Below are 9,475 nucleotides of genomic sequence, written 5' to 3' on the forward strand. Positions count from 1 at the left end.
CTTCCAGCTGATGATGATGAACTAACCAACATACTCAGGTCTTCCATCTTCTTAGCAAGGACATTTGTAAGTGCATCAAACTTTGCATTAATCATGTTGAATGGATCAATATCATACATTCCAGCAGCTTGCCTCTTTTGAGTTGGAGCTGGTCCTCTTGGACTACTCCAAAGATGAGTATTCTTTGCAATTTTCTCCAATAGCTCATAAGCTTCATCTTCATGCTTTATAATAAATTCTCCTCCTGTTTGAGCATCAATAATTCCTCTGATTGCAGGAGTGACATTTGTGTAGAAATTCTGATTTATCATCCATTTTGGAATGGCATGATGTGGGCATAATCTCTCTAATTCCTTCCATCTCATCCATGACTCATAGAGAGTTTCATCTTCTCTTGGTCTGAAAGCTGTCATTTGATTCCTCAGCTCTTGAGTTTTTCCAGGTGGAAAATATTGTGCAAGAAATGCATCAGTGAGTTGCTCCCAATTTGTAATGGAGTTTTGTGAGGTAAAGAATCAAGCCAATCCAATGCTCTATCTTTCAAAGAGAATGGGAATAGCTTCAATCTTGCTGCATCATCAGACACTCCAGGTTGTTTTTGCATGTCACAGATCATAGCAAACTTCTTCAGATGTGTGTGTGGATTTTCAGAAGGATGACCTCCAAATTGAGAATTTTGAATCATTTGAATAACTCCAAAATCCATCTTGTAACTATTTGCATCAATCCTTGGTCTTGCTATACTCTCTCTCAAGTCATCAAAACGTGGAAAAGCATGATCCATCATACTTCCCCTAGGCAGATTAGCATTAACAACTTCTTCACCTTGGGCTTCATTTTCATTGTTTTGACCATTTCCAGCATTACCAACACCAATTCTAATTCTTTCATCAGCCATGTCTGCTTCAATTTCAATTTCTCTCAAAGCTTCCTTCCTTTTTCTGGTTTCTTTCTTGTTGGCTTTACAAAACTTTTCAATTTCAAGATTGAACAATAAGGATGTGTCACTTGACCTTCTAGCTCTTCTCATAAAAGATTAAAAGTACCTGAAAAAGAACAAACAAACACAAAATGAAAAGATAACAAAGATAAACTATATACAACTAAAATAATAAAAAATTCAATATTAAACAAACAACTCCCCGGCAACGGCGCCAAAAACTTGTTGCGTCCCTACCGCAAGTGCACGGGTCGTACAAGTAGTATAGAAAAATATCGATCCCACGAGGAGTCGTGTTAATGATTGAATTTTTGATATAAAAGTTGACTAAATCGAAGTATCTATGAAATTAAAGAAGTGAATTGATGAGTAATGGAGCATAAAATCTATATGTGCAAAATCAATATTCTATTTAACAATGTATTGCATTAAACTAAAATTGCATCAAATTGAAATAAGCAAGTTCAAATATGGCAATATTGAAAATGGCAATCAATTAAATTCAATTAAAAATTAACAATGGTAAAAAGGCGATTCCGGAGTTCGGGATTTCATATTCGAGCTATTTTGGGATTTAAATCGGTTATCCAATTTTATGAAACTTATGGGTTTTAAGGAGATTAATTCTTAAATCCTTTGAATTCCCTTTCAAGTGAGACAAAGAGTGCCTTAATCAAACTAATCCTACTTTCGTGGAGTTAGAATTAATTAAGACCCATTAAGTTCTTTAATTAATCTGTGAATCCTCTTAATCCTTAGCCTATTTCTAGGTCTAAGTTAATTAAGTCCAATTTCTTGATTATCTATCACAAGGCCTTCTCCTTTCGGTGCTTCAACCATGGATTAAGAACATCACTTAATGGGATCCTACACTAAGCATGTCATTAAGCATACAAGAAATGAATAAAACTCATTAAGACCACAAAATATGGATTACCCAATCAAAATCCACAAAATATCTCAAATATTACAACCCTTACTCCAGAATCAAAAGTAAACTACTCACTATCCATAATGCTTACAAGATATGATGAGTTTAAATGGAAATAAAGCTTTAATCTAAACTAAGAAGTAAGAAATTAAACACTAGAAATGTAGAAAAATGTAAGGAAAGAAAGAAATCTGCAAATCTTGGTTGAAAATGGTGTGGAAGGTGAAAGTGACTCAAATTCTGCCTCTCTTCTCCTTTCCTTTTCTGCTCCTTGTCCCCCCCTCTAAAATGGGAAAATGGGACTATTTATAGCATTTTTCTGACATGGAGCCCTAAAATGGTATGTTCTAGGAGGAATTAATTGAGGGAATCTTCTGCCAGCTCATTAATGAACTCTTTATGGGACTGCATAAGTGGACTGCATAAGTTATGCAGTCCCTTATGCAGTTTTCGGCTGGTTCTGAGTCACTTATGCGAAACTGCATGACTTGGTGCATAGGTTATGCACAATTCCGTGAAGGTGCATAAGGGAGGCGAGAATGTGCATAAGCTATGCAGTCTCCTTATGCACAGTTAATTGGTTCTGAAGCAGTGATCTTTCTCCTTATGCAGATCTGCATAGCTTATGCGGCAAGTTATGCACAATTTGGTCAATGCATATTTCAGCTTGAAAACTTGTTTTTGACATCTTTGGCTGTAGAAGACACTCCTCAATGGCAAAATTCTCTTCAGTCCTTCAAAAACACCATTTTTCCTACAAAACAAAGTAAAAATTACAAATTAATCCAAAATCGACAATTATGAAAAACTAACTAATTTACTAATGAAATTAGCTAAAAATAACTAATAATAGAATAAAATGGCTATAAAATTAGACCTAAATGACTATGCAAAATGTATGCATCAAGACGATTTTTGGCCGACTTGTCCAGTTAAGTAAATAATTATTATAACATAAAATATGAATTAATGTTGATGAAAAAAATTAATGTAAAGCTAGTAGAAAAGAAAAGAAAAGAAAAATCCATAAAAAGCAAATTATGACATCATTATGATGTCAATTAAAAGTTCCCACCAATTGCATTTAAACAACCATTTAATTAACTAATAAAAGAGACAATAAAGACCAAAGAAATCAAAAAGCCAACAGCCACCTTCATCCTCCCCAAACCAGCCGAAACATTGCCCTAGCACCAAACCTCCATTAACACCTTCAACAAGCTCAATTTCTCTCATCCTTTCACCATAAATCCTCCTATTCCTTTCACTAAAATTCATCCTTGCACCTTGCATAACCTTTTGGCAGCTAAGAAGAGGGAAGGAAGTGAAGTTTAAGCTTGGAAAATTCTGCCCTACAAGAGGTTAGTGCACATATATATCTAAAACTCTTTATTTCCATGTTAGAGACTTAAAAAGGAGTAAGAATTTGTAAGCCAAATGAATACAATTTATGTGTATGTTTACCATAAATTTCGGCAGCCCTAAGGAAGGGATAGGGTTGATTGTTTTGATGGACTTAAATTGGACTAGAGATCATGTTTAAAGCATATATATATGTGGATAGTGAATTAGCTAGTTAATTAAGGCATTTTGTGTGAATCATAATGGGAAATTAGGGTTTTGGGAGTGAAAATTGGACTTGGCTTATGAAATGATTAGTGAACATTCTAATGGTCAATTAGTGACCATTTGAGATAAGTTAATCATAATTTGAAGTGAACTAGAGTGTTACAAACCAAATTGGTAGGCTGCCTAGTGACAACAGCAGGGAGGCTGTGAGTCCAGCCTGTTTGGACTGCCATATCTTGGGCTGTGTAGGTTCAATTGGTGTTTGGCCAATTGGACATAAAATTAGACATATAATGGCACAATTTTGCTGAAGAAACCATGCCCAAAAGACCAAAGTAAGTGGACCAAAAGTTGGCCCCAATCCGGATACCCTGCAAGCAGATTCTGCAGAATGACCAAATGAACAGTAACTGTTCATTTGGCCATAACTCACTGTAAAATGGTCCATTTGACCTGAAATTTTTACAGCAACAAGATAAGATATAGACAAACAACTTTCATGAAGAAATATACCCCAAATTATGACCAGAACCTATCCAACAAGGCACTCACAGTCACTGTTCATTGTACTGTAGATTTAGTAAATTATGCAGTTTTCTAATCCGGCCAGCTGTGGTTTTTGGATCATATCTGGAGCTACAAAACTCCAAATGGAGTGATTCAAAAAAAGAAATTCAACTAGACAAAATAAGGAACAACTTTCATGTTTACCATTTCCTCAAATTTCCACTGTAACAGTCCCTAATGGAATAGTAAATTTATGGTACAAAAACTGAAAATTTTGCCCCTTAGTGCTAAGTTTGGAAATGGATTTGGTGATAAATTCCAACAAGTTTTAAATGCAAAATGTGGTACATTGGGAGTGTTAAAACCAATACACCTATTTTCTATCTAAAAGTCAACATTTTTGTTGACTAATGAAGTGAATAGTGACACCCAAAACTTGAAATTCACAAATTGACGAATTTTAAAATATCAAATACCCTAGTATACCTAATAAGATTGGTTTGGATAGTTTGGCATGCCAATAGGGTTCAGTTAGCAGTACTGCACATGGCATTATGCTATTCTGTGATTTTATGGCTTTTAGCAATTTTGATATTGTGTTGAGACTTGGCCTCGTGCCTAATACCATCTGACTTGTTAGTGCATTACATTGCCTGGAGATACATATGTGACCGATGGTGTGACGGCCCGAGGTACTTGATACCCAGTGCCAGTTTACTCGTTTATCCAGTCCAGTCGTCCAGTATAGGTTACTTGGGCAACCAAATGAATGAAAATGGACAAAGTTAAAGAAATAAATGAATATAACAAATACAAAACAAATAAGACATATACATTCAATACATATTTATTTTCTGCTATTTTCTTTTATTTTATTATTGCACCACTAAGTATCATTGCTTAGCGCGTTGCCTTTGCCACGCGTAGGCTCTGGAGATACTGATCGTGAGCCCAGTAGACTGCAGACTGGGTGAGTTCATCCTGCAGCTCTGCATAGTATCCGTGTCACCTCACCCTCCACAGTGCATTGGTAGGACACTAGATTTCATTTTGATATTTTGTAACTAATTTTTATTTTCTCATATGTAATCGAACTTATGAAATGTATTTTGATGTTCATGTAAATAATGAGAATTATGTTTGTGAATGGAAAAGTGAATGTTTATCTGTGATTTATACATGATTATCACATGAGACGAATGATTGAGAAATGAAATTGAAAAATGTTGAGATTTTGATATTGGAGTTTGGGATTGATTGAATATGAATATTGGAAGTGTTTTTCACAGGTTCCGAAGAACTGTTTTCTCCATTTTTAGCCGGTACTCTGCCGGATTTTCTTTAAAATCTTCGAAACCTCAATAAATTATAATTTTGAAAAATGGCTCAAAGATATTATATTTCACAAGTTATATTCAAAAGCATGATAAAAGTTAATTAAGGTATAATAGAGTGTGCCGGTACACCGTGTGACATTGCTTACTCGGGTATACTGTACACGGGTAAGGGGTGTCACACGTCACTTATCCACTTTTACTCCTGTGTCGCCTCCTTATTTCTACTGTTATTACCTACAGAAAGTTTAAACAACTCTCTGCTAAGCAACTTGCTCTATAACTTAATGATATTATGTCATGCAATATGTGTGCGAGCCAATCATACATAATCTCATTAATCATGTTTCTAAAAATTTTAGTTCAAATATATATATATGCAATCCAACACAATTTAATGAGACATGACATAACTTTTATTTATCAAAAATTCTTGCATGATCAAATTAATAACATATATAATCATAGTGCATAGCATTTCATGCATAACCTTTATCACATACCCATTTTCATTTATTTTCTTGGCCTAATTATAATGTCTAGACAATTCGAGTGACAAGTATCATTATCATGGCATAAGCCAAGTATTCTCATCATGGCATAAAACTAAGAATCCTCATCATGGCATAAAGCCAAGTAACCTCATCGTGGCATAAAGCCAAGTTATTGTGCACAATTTCAACAATTGACTAGTCAATTTCCTCATGCCACCTATTTCTAGACTTGTAATGGGTATACACATTATTAATATTACATATAATTTATTCAATCAAGATATACTTGTCAATTTTCCTTTTTATTCACAACTCCTTCACCATCAATATCATTAAAAACACACAATTACATTTTCCAGTCAATTCTGGTAAACAGGGCAACAAGTTTAAAATTCTACCAAAAATCATAAAAATAGGGCTTTATTGCTATATTTTCTAGCATTCAACTTTCATATGTCCATTTCAATCTCCAATTTGAATTGTATTAAAATCAAGTCTACATCTCAAGTTATGAACAAAAATGTGTAACCTGCTCCAAACTTCAATCACATCTAGAGTAGTAATAGGAAATATAACAATATCACTATGTAGTTAGAGATAACAAAGTGAAGAAGATGTAATTTTATTAATGTGAAACCTCAATGATCCAATTGACAGTATACATTCAGCTTAAATAAAAAGAATAATAACAGAGGTTGCTGAAAAAGAGGAGAAAAATAATGAAGACTATCACTTGGAAGGGAACGAATTACCCAAAGAATCTCAACCACAAAGACTCATTCAAATATACAATATTTACAGAATTCACCTTATCACTCCTTTACTCAAGCCTAAAAACACGGCATCCTTATTTCTCCTGAGAGGCGGACTCGTCCTTATTACTCCTTGAGCTAATATCCCCCCTCAAACTATGTCCAGGGTGGAGACATAGTTTGCGTCGAAATTGTGCTAGGCGAGCCTTTGTCATGGACTTCGTAAATATATCAGCGATTTGATATGCTGAGGGAATGTATCTTGTGATCAAAACCCCTTGAGCAACACGCTCTCTAACATAGTGATAGTCAAGAGCAACATGCTTACTGCGTGAATGTAATACTGGATTGACTGTTAAATGTAGTGCACTAAGATTATCACCATATAAAATAGGCGGCTGCTTGGGATAGATTTGCAAGTCCTGTAAGAGATATCCAAGCCAAGTAAGCTCGGCTGCAGTGTGAGCCATGGAACGATACTCGGCCTCAGTGCTAGAACGCAGCGCGATGTGTTGTTTCTTGGCACACCAGAAATGATATTGCAACCAAGAAAAGTCTGATGCTTTGTAGTAGACCATCGTGTTGTTGGACATCCTTCGAATTCTGCATCAGAAAATGCACTAAGAACAAGTGAGGTATCTTTTTTAAAAAATAAGCCAAAATGTATTGTTCCTTTGAGATATCGTAATATACGACGAACATATTTTAAGTGAGACAAAGTTGGACTGTGCATGAATTGAGAAATATAGTTGACACTATAGGACAAATCCGGTCGGGTTAGTGTCAAATACTGTAACGAACCCACAAGCCCTCGAAAGAAGGTGGGATCACCATCGTGTCGGTGCATATGACATCGTGTCATTGAACAAGTGGAGTGGGCATCGGTTGACAATCCACCATCTGAGCTCTTTCAAAAATTGAATAGGAATAACTGGTTTGATTCAATTGTAAACCGGAGTCAGTCGATTGAATTTGAATGCCTAGAAAATGATGCAATGGCCCAAGGTCTTTCATGGAAAACTCCTTGCTTAAGACCTGCAAAAAATTCTAAACTAGAGCCATAGACGATCCTGTTAACAACATATCATCCACGTAAATTAATAAAACCAATACACCTGTCGATGTATGCATGACAAACAAGGATGGATCAGCTAAACTGCAAAAAAAACCATAATCAATTAAAAACATACTCAACCTATTAAACCAGGCTCTGAGCTGCTTTAAACTCATACAATGCTCATTGTAATTTGCAAACATGATTAGGATAATTAGGATCTTTCATTCCGTGGCTGATCCATATATAAATCTTACATTATAAATCCATGCAAAAATGCATTTTTCACGTCTAATTGGCGAATTGGCCAATTTTTCACTAAAGCCACGAAAGAACTAAGCGTATGGTTCCTGGTTTAATAACAGGGGAGTAGGTTTCGGTGTAATCAACACCATCTAGTTGATGAAACCCCTTGGCAACTAGTCTAGCTTTCAATCTATCCAAATGCCCATCAGAATTTATTTTAGCTTTAAAAACCCACTTACACCCTATTATATTTACATGCGCTGGTCTAGGAACAAGTTCCCAAGTGTGGTTTGACTGTAAAGCTTGATACTCCTCTATCATAGCCTGTTTCCAACCTGGATGTGCAAGAGCACTCTTAACAGTTTTAGGCTCAGGAGGTATATCAGGAGATATAGACACATGTAAAGCATACTTTGGGTTTGGCTTAACTATTCCTGATTTGTGACACGGTGACCATCGAATGTCGAGGTCGCAATGCTTGTCTGAACTTGTTCGGTGATATTTTAGCCAAAGATGATGAACAGACTTCAGGAAGCAACTCTTCTTGATCCGTATGAACTGTTGGTAGACTGATTACAGTACCATCAATCATAGAAGTACCAGGTACATGAGTATTAGTTGGAGATGACAAAAACACCGAGTCTGATTCAATTGCAGCAACTTGTTTACCAACAACGTCCTCTGCTGCTAAGGAATTTTGAGCGTGTCTTCAACTCTATTTGACAAAAACAATGGAGGTGGAGACATTTGCTCTGTTCGACTGTTCTAGATGCATCCGTCATCTTGAACAAGATCGTAATGTGAATGATGAGTCGCTAGTGGAGACTCACTTGTAGGATCGGTCTGTTTCATGATCTCCTATAGTCCGATTGTCATGTGTTCTTTGGTATAGGAACCGGTAATACATCCGGACTCGCACTTTCTTGAACTTAGTGGAAAATCGGTAATCTCGTGGATGGTAACCAAGAATCCATAAGCTTGTCAACAAACATTTTATTAGGAGATGCAGATTTATACGGAAAAACATTTTCATCAAAACTCACATGTCGAGATATTATTATTTTCTTAGTTTTGGGATTGAAACATTTGTAACCTTTGTGTTTTTCACTATACCCTATAAAAACACATAAACAAGACTTAGGATCAAACTTATGACCTCTTGTGTCCCATATATATGGAAAACACTTAGAACCAAAGACACGTAGGGAGCTATATCAAAATGAGTTCCATGCAATTTAAAATATGGTGTTTCATTCCCTAGCACAGAAGTAGGCAACCTATTTATTAAAAAAACAGCAGTTTGAAAAGCATCGACCCACATAGACAATGGCACATGACTATGATACATCATCGTCAATCCTAATTCACGAATAAAACGGTGTCGTCGTTCGACAGCACCTGTTTGCTCGGGTGTATGAGGACACGAAACTTGATGTTTAATACCTTGTGAAAGAAAATGTGAAGATAAAGCATTATTCAAGAACTCACCTCCTCCATCGGAATGGAAAACCTTGATGGTCTTCCCAAATTGTCTTAGCACAAACTGTTCAAAAGCTTTATAAGCAACAAAGAAATCCGATTTTTTCTTTAGTGGTATAAGCCAAGAGTATTTAGAATAGTCATCTACCAAGCAAGCATAATATTTAAA

The 9,475-nt window shown here is 35.7% G+C and overlaps 1 non-coding gene across 1 annotated transcript; it reads left to right on the forward strand.

Annotated features, from left to right (window-relative positions):
• Nucleotides 1–321: 321 nt before the first annotated feature.
• On the forward strand, nucleotides 322–428 carry LOC131175676 (small nucleolar RNA R71). Its single transcript, XR_009145868.1, has one exon. It is a non-coding gene; the product is annotated as a small nucleolar RNA R71 (small nucleolar RNA).
• The last annotated feature ends 9,047 nt before the right edge of the window (nucleotides 429–9,475 follow it).

The sequence above is a fragment of the Hevea brasiliensis genome, chromosome 17 (assembly GCF_030052815.1).
Source record: "Hevea brasiliensis isolate MT/VB/25A 57/8 chromosome 17, ASM3005281v1, whole genome shotgun sequence".
Taxonomy (NCBI): Eukaryota; Viridiplantae; Streptophyta; class Magnoliopsida; order Malpighiales; family Euphorbiaceae; genus Hevea; species Hevea brasiliensis.